The sequence below is a fragment of the Heteronotia binoei genome, chromosome 1, assembly GCF_032191835.1.
Source record: "Heteronotia binoei isolate CCM8104 ecotype False Entrance Well chromosome 1, APGP_CSIRO_Hbin_v1, whole genome shotgun sequence".
Classification (NCBI taxonomy): Eukaryota; Metazoa; Chordata; class Lepidosauria; order Squamata; family Gekkonidae; genus Heteronotia; species Heteronotia binoei.
The window spans coordinates 44250084-44262576 of NC_083223.1; positions in this window are offsets into that span (position 1 = coordinate 44250084).

Sequence of the window (12493 nt, forward strand, 5' to 3'; positions counted from 1 at the left end):
CAGCACGAGCCCAATATTCTGGCTGGTGCTGAGTGGCCAGGCCCAAACTCCACCTCCACCTAGAACAGCATCAATCCCTCTGGAAAAATCTGCCCCGGTGAGGCTTTGCCGTGATCTGCACTCCTAGCATTGAGCCGTACAGCCCATCTGCAGTTCATACAACCCACCTGCACGTACTGGTGCAGGGCCATAGGTGCTCCCCTGAACAAACACTGTAGCCCATACCTCATCCTGCCCAGCGACCAAACTAATAAACTCCTCCCAAACTTCCTAACACTATCAGGCAGTTCAAGGTAGGCGAAAAACAAATTCACATAGGCCAGTTCTGTGAAAATGAAAATATTCCTACCTGGCCCCTAATAAGGCAACCAGTGATAACCTGTACTGCCAAAGGGTGGGCAGGCGGGCCGAGAGCCAAAGAGCGACTGTGCAGTGTTGGGCAGGGCCGGGGCCTTTATAGCCCTGACGCCACGCCCAACAAGCATTCCTGGATGATGGAAATGATGAAGCCAGCCTTCCCTCCTTTCGGGAGGGCAACTGCGGCCCCCAGCCTCTAGCCGGCAATGCCAGCCCGGCTTGGAAGGGGCAGATCTTGCCCCCCCCCCAGTCGGAATGAAGAGGCTGACACAGTATGTTGGATAAACCGGGCTGCTTTATTAAAGATAACTTAATAAACTAGAATGGCAAGGAGTATAGGCCTAACAGGACAAGCCCTGGGGTCAACCACAGGACCCCACCTTAAGAAAATAAGAGAAGCCATGTTGGATCAGGCCAATGGCCCATCCAGTCCAACACTCCGTGTCACACAGTGGCCAAATTTTTTTTTATATAAATAAATATACACACACACACACACACTGTGGCTAATAGCCACTGATGGACCTCTGCTCCATATTTTTATCTAACCCCCTTTTGAAGCTGGCTATGTTTGCAGCCGCCACCACCTCCTGTGGCAGTGAATTCCACATGTTAATCACCCTTTGGGTGAAGAAGTACCTCCTTTTATCCGTTCTAAGCTGACTGCTCAGCAATTGCATTGAATGCCCATGAGTTCTTGTATTGTGAGAAAGAGAGAAAAGTACTTCTTTCTCTACCTTCTCCATCCCATGCATAATCTTGCAAACCTCTATCATGTCACCCCGCAGTCAAGGTTTCTCCAAGCTAAAGAGCCCCAAGCATTTCAACCTTTCTTCATAGGGAAAGTGTTCCAAAACTTTAATCATTCTAGTTGCACTTTTCTGCACTTTTTCCAATGCTATAACATCCTTTTTGAAGTGCGGTGACCAGAATTGCACACAGTATTCCAAATGAGACCTCACCATCGATTTATACAGGGGCATTATGATACTGACTGATTTGTTTTCAATTCCCTTCCTAATAATTTCCAGCATGGCATTGTCCTTTTTTATTGCAATTGCACACTGTCTTGACATTTTCAGTGAGTTATCTACCATGACCCCAGGATCTCTCTCTTGGTCAGTCTCTGCCAGTTCACACCCCATCAACTTGTATTTGTAGCTGGGATTCTTGGCCCCAATGTGCATTACTTTGCACTTGGCCACATTGAACTGCATCTGCCATGTTGATGCTCACTCACCCAGCCTCAACAGATCCCTTTGGAGTTCCTCACAATCCTCTCTGGTTCTCACCACCCTAAACAATTTAGTGTCATCTGCAAACTTGGCCACTCCACTGTTTACTCTCAACTCCAAATCATTTATGAACAAGTTAAAGAGCATGGGACCCAGTACTGAGCCCTGCGGTACTCCACTGCTTACTGTCCTCCACTGCGAAGACTGCCCATTTATACTCACTCTCTACTTCCTATTAATTAGCCAATTTTTGATCCACAAGAGGACTTTTCCTTTTACTCCATGATTCTCGAGCTTACTAAGGAGCCTTTGATGAGGAACTTTATCAAAAGCTTTCTGGAAGTCAAGGTAAACAACATCTATTGGGTCTCCTTTGTCCACATGTTTGTTCACCCCCTCAAAGAAATGTAACAGGTTAGTGAGGCAAGATCTTCCCTTACAGAACCCATGCTGAGTCTTCCTCAATAACCCCTGTTCATCAATGTGCCTACTCATTCTGTCCTTGATAATGGTTTCTACCAACTTTCCCGGTATTGAAGTCAGACTGACTGGCCTGTAGTTTCCCGGATCTCCTCTGGAACCCTTTTTAAAGATGGGGGTGACATTTACTACCTTCCAGTCCTCAGGAACGGAGGCAGATTTCAGTGAAAGATTACATATTTTTGTCAGAAGATCCACAAATTCAACTTTGAGTTCTTTCAGAACTCTTGGATGTATGCCTTCCGGACCTGGTGACATATTAGTTTTTAATTCATCTATCAGTTGTAGGACCTCCTCTCTTGTCACCTCAATCTGACTCAGGTCTTTCAACATCCCTTCCAATATAAGTGGTTCTGGAGCAGGTAAACACTTCTCATCTTCCACAGTGAAGACGGAGGCAAAAAATGCATTCAGCTTCTCAGCCATTTCCATATCCTCCTTCAGTAATCCTTTTACCCCTTGGTCACCCAAGGGCCCCACTGCCTCTCTGGCTGGTTTCCTGCTTCTAATATATTTGAAGAAATGTTTATTGTTGGTCTTTATGTTTTTTGCAATATGCTCCTCATAGTCCCTTTTTGCCTGTCTGATCACAGTCTTGCATTTGATTTGCCACTGCCTGTGTTCCCTTTTATTAATCTCACTTGGACTAGCTTTCCACTGCTTAAAGGAGTCCTTCTTACCTTTCACAGCTTCCATTTCTTTGTTTGTTAACCATGCAGGTCTTCTCTTATACCTGTTTGTACGTTTCCTAACTTGTGGTATATATTTTATCTGAGCTTCTAGGATTGTAGTTTTAAATAGCCTCCAAGCTTCCCCAAGGGTTTTGACTGTATTTATCTTTTCTTTCAGTTTCCTCTTCACATGCCTCCTCATCTCAAAGAATTTACTCCTTTTAAAATTAAACATGGTTGTGCTGGTCTTTTGGAGCAACTCTCTGGGCGTTTTCGCACTGACCTTCAAGTGGCGCGACCACCCTCTTCACACCGGAGGATCTGCGTGGATTTCGCACAAGAAGCGCCGGAGCACCCAAAAGAGCCGGCGACTTCCGTCGCGAAACCCGCTCAAACGGAAACCGCCAAGAAGCAGGAAAACATTTGAGCGGCTTTTGCGATGGAAGTCGCCGGCTCTTTTGGGTGCTCCGGCGCTTCTTGTGCGAAATCCGCGCAGATCCTCTGGTGTGAAGAGGGTGGTCGCGCCACTTGAAGGTCAGTGCGAAAACGCCCTCTATTTATACAAATGGTGAAATCAATAACATTATGGTCACTGCTCCCAAGCGGTGCAATCACTTTTACGTCTCTCACCAAGACTTGGGCATTACTTAGGACCAAATCCAGGATCGCCCCACCCCTGGTAGGTTCAGAGACCATCTGCTCCATAGCACAGTCATTGAGAGCATCTAGAAACTCAATCTCTTTCTCTCGACCAGATCACATATTGTCCCAATCAATCTGTGGGTAGTTAAAATCACCTATGATGACACAGTTTTTACATCTAGCCACTATCTTTAAGCTTTCCATCATATTATAGTCATCCTTTATCTTTTGATTCGGTGGGCGATAACAAACTCCCATAGTTAAATTGCCTTTTGGGCCCTCTATTTCAACCCAAAGCATTTCTAGAAGGGAATCTAATTCTCTGACCTCAGTCTTACTGGACTGTATGCCCTCTCTGACATACAGAGCCACCCCACCTCCAACCCTTCCCTCCCTATCCTTCCGATATAACTTAAATCCAGGAATCACCATGTCCCACTGATTCTCCTCATTCCACCAAGTTTCTGAAATTCCCACAATGTCTATGTTTTCTCCCAACACTAAACATTCCAACTCACCAATTTTACTTTGAAGACTTCTAGCATTTGTGTACAAATATCTATAATTTCCCAGGCAAGCTAGGCCTGCCACCTTCCTCCTGCCACCTCGAGACTCTGGCAGGCAGGCCATTCTGCTTGTCACCATCTCAGTGGACAACTCTGATCCATTACCAGGTAGAAAAGTAACAGCTAACCCTTCATCTCTTTGAGATGAGTCCTCCCGAACCAGAGACATTTCATCTTCTGTCAGCTTTCCCCCAAGATTTAGTTTAAAAACTGTTCTGCCACCTTTTTGATTTTAAGAGCCAGCAGCCTGGTTCCATCTGGGGACAAGTGGAGACTGTCTTTTTTTGTACAGCTCCCACTTGTTCCAGAAAGCATCCCAGTGCCTAAAAAACTTAAACCCTTCCTCCTTACACCATTGTCTCATCCACACATTGAGACTTCTAATTTGTGCCTGTCTCTCTAGCCCTGCACGTGGAACAGGTAGCACTTCTGAGAAGGCTACCTTGGAGGTCCTGGCCTTAAGTCTCCCATTTAGCAGCCTAAATTTTTCCTCCAGGACCTCATGACTGCATTTCCCCACATCGTTGGTGCCAACATGCACCACTGCCACTGGCTCCTTCCCAGCACTGTCTATCAGCCTATCTACTACATGTGTAATGTCTGCTACCTTCGCACCAGGCAGGCAAGTCACCATACGGTCAGTACGCAGTTTTGCCACCCAGCTGTCTACTTGCCTAAGGATCGAATCACCAACTACCAAGACCCCCCCCCCTCTCCCTGCTCAGGGATGGTTCCTTGGCACGAAAGGATTCCCGCTCACCAACTGAAGAAGGCCCTCCCCGGCGCAACAACCTTGCATGCAAAGTTGAGGTGCCCCACCAACTGTTGCAGCTCCAAAAGCGATACCTTGCACTGCTTTTTGAGATAAGCTAAACGGTCTCTCAGACCCTCCACTTTATCCACAGGCAGCTATGAAGCTTGCCACGTAGTGTCCAGCTCGATGCCTAAAAAGGTAATTACCGAGCTGGGCCCCTCCGTTTTTTCATGAGCCAACGGGACCCCGAGCTCTTTTGCCAAGTCCTCAAATAACTGTAACAACCTGGCGCACTGCCCAGACCCCGCAGGGCCCATGAAAAGATAGTCATCCAGATAATGAACCTTATTGTTCAACCCAGACTTGGTCTGAAGCGCCCATTCCATAAAGGAACTGAACCGATCCCATGGGTAGGGCCCTATCCATGTAGTATTTTTCTTCAAAGGAGAAGCGCAGAAGATCGAAATCTTCTGGGTATACTGGCAACAAGTGAAATGCTTACTTAATGTTGCATTTTGCCATTTCAGCCCCCGTACCACAACCCCTCACCACTTTGACCGCTTGATCAAATGAAGTATACTTGACTGAACAGAGAACGTCCAGAATGGAATCATTCACTGAACCGCCCCTGGAGTAGGACAAAAATGTTCAGCTGGCCAATGATAGCCTGCTGTAACTGGGCCTCCTCACCCAAGTCACCAGGTGGCCTGGACTGCTGCCCCCTCTTTTTCGTGGGCTGCTTTCCCTTAGAGGGGCCCTGACACTTCTGGGGAGCCATTACCTACCTTATTAACCACCCTTTAACACGACCCCCTCCACAGGTAACTTAGCTCCCCCTGCTTGTCACCCCACTCACAGGCCACCAAGGGTCTGCAGTGTGTGAGTATGTGTGTTGGGGGGGAGGTGGAGGATTGGCAGCAACATTGACCAAAAACCTACTACCCTATTAACAAACAAAGGGGGGTATGGGTGTGATTGTACACTTCCACCCTTACAAGGGGGGGATGAATAGGCCACCAGCCTGGTCCCCGCACCCCCACGAACCCCCTTTTCTGCCTTCACAGCGGCACCCCATTGGCTCCAACACAAAAGTCCCCCCAAAACCCCCTGCACTCAGCTGCCGCTTGCGCAAGGAGCCGTTGAAGCCTCACAAGCATCCTCGCCGCTATCCCTCGCACGCGCCGCCGCGCCCAGGCCAAGCTGTGCAAGCACAGAAGCTCCGACAATGCTCTCCTCCCGAGAGCCGAAAAGCGACTGCGCAGTGTTTGGCGGGGCTGGGGCCTTTATAGCCCCGACGCCACACCCGACAGGCATTCCTGGATGCCGGAAATGATGGGGCCAGCCTTCCCTCCTTCCAGAAGGGCAACTGCGGCCCCCAGCCTCTAGCCGGCGATGACAGCCCGGCTGGGAAGGGGCCGATCTTCTTTTAGGCAATGTAAATGTTGGAAACAGCAAGGCACAAGATTGCAACAGGGATGTGCATAGTACCCTGTTTCACACGAGGCTTCTATGAGCTTCAAAAATCATTTAAACAATTCATATAGGAGAACAAAGCTCCACCATTCTGCAGACAAACAACAGTTGAGGGGAGGCAAACTCTTTCTTTAATTGTTTCAACCATTTAATAAATGAAGGCCCAAATGAAGCCACATCTCAAGTTTTGTATCTTTATGCCTGGATGGCAGGGCAACGAACACCCTTCATGTCACGGTGTTTTTTTAAAAAAAATATTATTATGCTGAGCTTCTGAGCACTCTAATGGGGGATAATCATCAACGGCTTACCTAGAGTCACAAATGAAACCTATGACAGAGAGCTGGGAGTTGAAGATTTTGTGAAACAAAGTCACTTTTGCTTCAGTTCTTCCTTTTTAAGGTGACTTTTTGAGATTTTTGACTTGGCCTTTGTGAAGCACTTTGAAGTCTTTCATTCAGGGCTGACATCTATTGCTTTTTACGACTTTCATCAGCACCTGTAGAGATGAGAAATTGGCTCAGGGTGACATTCATTTCTAGGCCATTCACCATGAAGCTAATCTAAATCTTCATGAACCTTGAAAGACCACCTCTGCTTTCCTTATTTTGTGAGTGTGCAGAAAGCAATTTATAAGAAAGATGCTTGTGATTCATGCACTTTTGTTACAAACAGATGGAATCCTAAGCTCTGATGGCAACGCTTATAATTGTTAACATATTTTTGTTAATAGAAGTGTGGATTGAGATATTTAAAAAAAATCAAATCAATAAATAAAGTAGGCATTTTTATTAATCATCAAATGGAGGACATTATGTATTTTGTTATCTTTGAATCTATCTAATATTCTGGTACCTGGTTGTTTGGCCTACAGTTATGGTGATCAAAGGGAAGGGGAGACAGGGCAGAAAAGGGGTCAGTAGGTAATATAAGTAATAGGGATGTTTTCCAGTCAGCAGAGGTGCACAGATCTTGCTACCTACAACAAAACATAGAAAATATAGATTGGATGAAAGATTAAAAATATAATTAATTGGCACGCGTGAATGTCTTGATAGTTATTGAACTCTGATGAGTTTCAAGGGTAAAATTGCTTAGCAGTTACACATCTATATGACTTGAGACAAAACTTTAACAGATCATGGAACATGTGAGACAAATTACAGACATCCCTAAACTCTGCTGATTTTACTGCTTGGTTGGCAAAAGTCATGAAACTATGATGACCTATTATTATTCCCAGTAAAAGTAAAATGCTTCTGCTCAATGGAATTAACAGTATGCTCAATGGGCATACTTATTTTCTTATCAATTTACTTCCTAAATCCAAACAGTTCACGACAGGTATGACCATATTCTGCTATTTGTTATAGGCATGGAATTTCTGCTGCACATATTGAGTTTATTTATCTATTTGTTTATTTATTTTATAAATTTCTATTCTGCCCATTCCCCGTAGGGCTCAGGGCACTGTACAACATATAATAAAACAGTAAAATACAATAAAAACATTTTAAAACAGACAACTCAACAGCACTCAGATTACCATGACATCACATATTGCCCAGCCTAGCCATCTCACATCATGATATCTCATAGGGATAGCAGTTTCCTAGCATAGATGACAGTGCTGGCCGGGAAGGCTAACCAGATCAAGAATAGACACCTGCAACCTCAGCTAAAAGCCTGGTGGAACAGCTCCGTTTTACAGGCCCTAAGGAAGGCTAATAAGCCAGGTAGGGCCTGGATCTCAATAGGGAGCTGATTCCACCAGGTTGGGGCCAGGACTGAAAAAGTGCTGGCCCTAGTTGAGGCGAGGCGGGTGTTTCTTGGACTGGGGACGGCCAACAGATGTTGGGAGGCCGAACGTAACGACCTCCGGGGCATATATGGAAAGACACGGCTCCTCAGGTATGTTGGTCCCAGGGTGCATAAGGCTTTAAATGTTAGCACTAGAACCTTGAAGCGGATCCAGTACTTGAGGAGCAGCCAGTGCAGATTGCAGAGCACCGGCCAAATGCCCAACCGTAAAGGTGGTGCAGTCAGCAGGCGAGCTGCCGCATTCTGCACCCACTGCAGTTTCCAGATCAGTCTCAAGGGTAAGCCAGCATAGAGCAAGTTACAGTAGTCTAGTCTGGAAGTGATCATTGCATGGGTCACTGTAGCCAGGTCCTGGAGGGATAGATATGGTGCTAGCTGCTTGATCTGCCGAAGATAACAAAAGGCAGACCTGGCAACCATCGTGATCTGAGCCTCCATGGAAAGGGAGGAATCTAAGGTCACTCCCAAGCTCTTCACCTTTTGGGCTGGCACCAATGTGGCACCATCCAAAGCTGGGAGCTCAATGCCCATACCCACCCCATCTCGACTCAGGTACAGGATCTCCGTTTTAGCTGGATTCAGCTTCAGCTGGCTCTATTGTAACCACTCAGCCATGGCTCCCAATGCCTTGGGTAACTGATCAGGGGTGGTGACTGGCTGGCCACCCATCAACAAATAGAGCTGGGTGTCATCAGTGTACTGGTGGCAACCCAACCCAAAACCTCGGGCAATCTGGGCAAGGGGGTGCATATAGATGTTAAATAATATTGGCGAGAGAATGACTCCCTGTGGCACTCCACATATAAGTGGATGCCTCAAGGAAATCTGCTTGCCAAGCACCACAATTTGTCCCTGTCCTGAGGAAAGGAGGAAAACCATTGTAAGGCCACCCCCCCAAACTCCGACAACGGCAAGGCAGTGGGTCATAAGGCCGTAATCGACCATGTCAAATGCTGCTGCAGTCAAAGTTACTTTGACTGCAGTGGCTGTTCCACTTATTTATTGTGGGGGGGAAATTATATCACCTCTCAAAGGAGATCTCGGTGCAGCACATTCTTTTGTGCTCTTTGATTGGCTCTCACCATGAAACTGGATGAATGAGTTGAGATAAATGAGAGGTCTCCATGTACATGGAATGCAGGTGGCTCTATATTGAACACTTGATAAAAGCATATTAATAGCATTTCCCCCCTCCTCTAGTTAAGGCTGTTTCTAGAAGTTAGTTTCGCTTCTGGTTGAAAACACTGAAAGGTTTGCAATAAGATACGCTTATTTTTTCCCCCAGGATCATTTATTCATTCTTTGATTTTGGTTGGCTAGTACAACTGCCCTTGAAAATAAGGGCACAGTCAGCACCCACACGCCATTCTAATCTGTTTCTATGTGGTTTGCATGTGATCTATGCCTGTTGAATCCTGTCTGACATATCTGCAATCTGGTAGTAAAATATAATGTTTTCCTTTATTTATGATAAGATGATATGAGTCTGTGAACTTGCCTTGGAGGCTAATCAATATGTGCCATTAATGTGTACATAAAACATTTTTATGTTGGTTATTGCCTTCATAGATTTTGTGCTGTTCTTCTAGTTCAAGGGCTCAGAATTTATTTGAGATAATCTTTAATGTGTTGTGAATATGCATTTGTGCTGGGTCAGAATAATGTGTTCCATATGTTTGGGGAATGGTATTACAGGATTTATAGAGGCGTTTGCTGTCTGTTTCCTTTAATGTTTCTAATTCTGCAGTCTCGACTCTGAGCAGAGTTATGCTTTTCAAAGCCCATGAACTTCAGTGGATATAGAATGCTGCAACTCTGCACTGGACAGCACAGTAAAATGCAAGATTCGAGTTTCTTACGCTCATGCTACTCTGTCCCTCACTGGTAGGGTTCGGGTTGTCAGCCCCAAGGTCCCAGTAGGGGTTCCCCTGCTTTTAGGGGTTCCAACCCACCATCAGCCAGCTGACCAGTGGGGAAAGCCCCACCCCCAAGCATGATCACCGGCAGCCACCCCTCTCCCTCCCCTCCTGAGGGATTTCAAGGGATCTTCAGCTGGAGGAACCTTTAGATCTTGCAGTGGGGGTGGAGAGGGGCAGCCACTTGGCATGCATGCCCTCCATTCTCCCCTTCCATGCATGCTCTGCTGCAGTAGGGTGTGCAGTTAAGTGAAGCTAGACTGGAGAGGCAGGCTCACCTCCCCAATCCAGTCCTTTCTACCCTTCCTCACACACTGCACCATGGTGGGGTGGCAGGGAAGGGAAGCTAGATTGGAGTGGTAGGGTTGCCTCCCTGATCCAGTTCTTTCTCTCTGGAAGAAGTGGAATTCTGGCATACGGGACACAGCTCCCTGATGTGATGGCATCATTTTTGTGTGATGTCATCACATTGGGGATGTCCCCATCCCCTCCAGGAACACCCCCCCAAATTCCCCCACTGGTGCCCAAGAGGGACCTGGCAACCCTAGGCAGGGTGGGGGAGTTGCTAGGCAGGGTTGGGTATGAAGCCAAAGAGATTAGTAACTTCAGGCAGTAGGCTCCAAAGGGGGCCCTCCAGCTTGCACCTATGTATGCTATGCCACTAAAAAGATATGCAGGTTTTCTGTTGTTCTAAGAGTGGAAACAGGAAAAGTCCAGCTTGCCTGCCTCAATGGCCTTTATGGAATCTCCTAGGATGAATGGACCATATACCTTGCACATAGAGAGGCATGTTTTGGCATGAGTACATTTTCCCTCCTTTTCTGGATCCTCAGATGGGCTATTGCAGGTTGGGAGTATTTTTAAACAAAACAGAACCAGAGTGTGCAGGAAAGGGGAGCAATGCTCTGCCTTACCTCACTGTACTCATCTAGTTTTTGCATTTCTTTCTCAGGCCAGATATCAAAGCCAAATAGAGAGAATTGCTTCAAGCACTGGAATAAATCTCAGGTAGACTTACGATTTTAGTTCCTTTCACCCACACACCACACAGTTCCTTTCAATGACATGCTCACAGACTGAAGGCCAGTGTGGTGTAGTGGTTATTGTGTTAAACTAGGATCAAGGAGCCCTAGTTTCAAATCCTCACACTGTCATAGCAGCTTGCTGGGTGACCTTGAGTCAGTCACACAGTCTCAACCTCACCTAAACTCACAGGGTTGTTCTCAGGATTAAAATGAAGGAGTGGTGAATGATATAACTTGTTTGGGGCCTCACTGAGGAAAAAGGCAGAGTATGATTAAAGTACATAAAATAAAATTTAAAAATAGATCCCCAACCCCAATTTTCTTGAAAAATTGGCTATATTTTTTTTTTCCTTTCCAAAACTAGAGACAGATGGAGAAAAGAGAGAATTTTAATTGGAGGAATACCACAGCTGTATTTGTATGAAATTAAAGAGGTCAAGAGACAGGGCCAGATTAACAATTGGGTTAAGTAGGCACTGGCCTATGGGCCCCCATGCCTTTAGGGGCTCCAGGTTGACTTCCCCTCCTGGTTTTTCCCCTGCTTGCAGCCCTCCCAGATTGTATGCACACCCAGTAACCAAGCTGCTCTTTGCCAGATTTTCCTGGTGTGGCTGCTTTTGGCAGCGTCACCAAATTTCTCTGCCTCTCCCCCGCAGCTTTGTCAAAGCGGTTTTTGAGAAGGTGCCTGCAGGCTTCAGCAGGGGCTTCAGAAGGCAGGGCGGGCGCTCTGACTCTGAGATAGTTTGTGAGGGGGCTCCTGAGATTTTGACTGCTTAGGGGCCTCCACAGGGTTTAATCTGGCACTGTCAAGAGATCTCAAATCATGCTTCAACACAGATCTCTGAAATATTTATTAGTTGGGTTTGATTACCCTGGGGGTGGGGGGTGGAGAGAAATTTACCTTTATCACCACATCTCCCAGGCTGGACTATCTACTTGCCTGCTTTCCAGATGGAACAGGTACTGTGTTTGCCTCTGCCTACTAGGGGTGGGCATAGACCAGACCACGGATCTAATTTTTCCATGGAACTTTCTGGAAGTCCACAGTATCTGTAAAACTCTCCTTCAATTCTACATTTCTAAGGAATCTACATGTCATCTTTTTTCATTGTCCAACCTTCATACCCATATATAGTCATGGGGAATACTGTAGTATGAATTATTTTGAACTTGGTTGCCAGCAACACATCCTTATGCTAGCTTTTTCAAGGCTGCCCTTCCTAGTCACAATCTCCTTCTGATTTCTTGGTTGCAATTTCCCTTTTGGCTGAGGATGGAGCCAAGGAATAGAAAACTTTGAACAATTTAAATTTATTTACTATCAGCCTTAAAGTTGTATATTAATGCAATGGTCCAATAGGTGCTGCAGTCTTTGATGTCTCCTTTTGAGGGGGAATTGGGATGTAGATTGAGCATTTACAATCTGTGGACCACTGTTTTGTTTTCCATATTTGTCAGCATACTCTTGTTCAGATTTTGATGTACTCTGTTTCTGTGGCTTGGGATAGCTCTATTGATATCCCGTTTATTCCTGGTGATTTTTCCCCTCTCCC